The 924-nt window shown below is 44.0% G+C and overlaps 1 non-coding gene across 1 annotated transcript; it reads right to left on the reverse strand.

The window, feature by feature from the left end:
• Positions 1-439: 439 nt before the first annotated feature.
• Positions 440-548, reverse strand: LOC136462024 (small nucleolar RNA R71). The gene has a single exon (XR_010760552.1). It is a non-coding gene; the product is annotated as a small nucleolar RNA R71 (small nucleolar RNA).
• Positions 549-924: the final 376 nt, after the last annotated feature.

The raw sequence follows: 924 nt of genomic DNA on the forward strand, positions 1-924 counted from the left end.
AAACTAAAGAAAGTTTTAGCTTTAGAATTGGAAGACAACCAAATAAGGCGAAGCTCAACACTAGTTTTTGAAGCCATGGTTGACAAGACCCTCCATGAATTCTCTGCTCCAACTATGGCCAACATCCATACTAGACCAGTGATTAACATTGGAGACAATGCTTTTGAGCTCAAGCCAGCTCTCATCAACATGGTGCAAGCTAGCCAGTTTTGTGGAAAGGCGCATGAAGATGCGAGTGTTCATCTCCAACACTTCCTGGAGATCTACAGCACTTTCACCATCAAGGGTGTAACCAGAGACGCCATATTACTTCGCCTCTTCCCATTCTCACTTTTGGGGAAGGCGAAGCAATGGTTCTATGCCAACAAAGATAGAAATACTACATGGAAAAACTATTCCACTGCCTTCCTAGCAAAGTTCTTTCCCACAGGTAAGACCAATGCTCTGGGTGGGAGAATTTCAAACTTTCAGTAGCAACATGATGAATCTATCCCTGAGGCATGGGAACGCTTCCAAGACTACATATCAGAATGTTCTCACCATGGGATGGAGGATTGGCTACTCATGCAGACTTTCTACCTACAGGTTGACAAATAGCACCCGTGAGAATATGGATGCCTGCTACTAGGAGGTGCTTTCTTATCACTCATAATCACACAAGCAACAGCTCTCATGGAGAAGATGGTCTTCAACCAAGGTTGGAATGAAGAATGTCTTCAGACCCATGAGAGAGGTGGAGGTATGCATCAACTTAAGGAGATAGACATGCTATCTACCAAGATGGATCCGCTGATGAAGAGGCTTGAAGAGTGAGCCAATGAAAAGCAAGAAGTCATGCACATTCATGATTCCCGCATGATGTGTGAAGAATGTGGCAACACTAGGCATTTAGGGAATAACTGTCCTAAAACCCATGAGGATGTG

Source organism: Miscanthus floridulus, chromosome 6 (assembly GCF_019320115.1).
Source record: "Miscanthus floridulus cultivar M001 chromosome 6, ASM1932011v1, whole genome shotgun sequence".
NCBI classification, from domain to species: Eukaryota; Viridiplantae; Streptophyta; class Magnoliopsida; order Poales; family Poaceae; genus Miscanthus; species Miscanthus floridulus.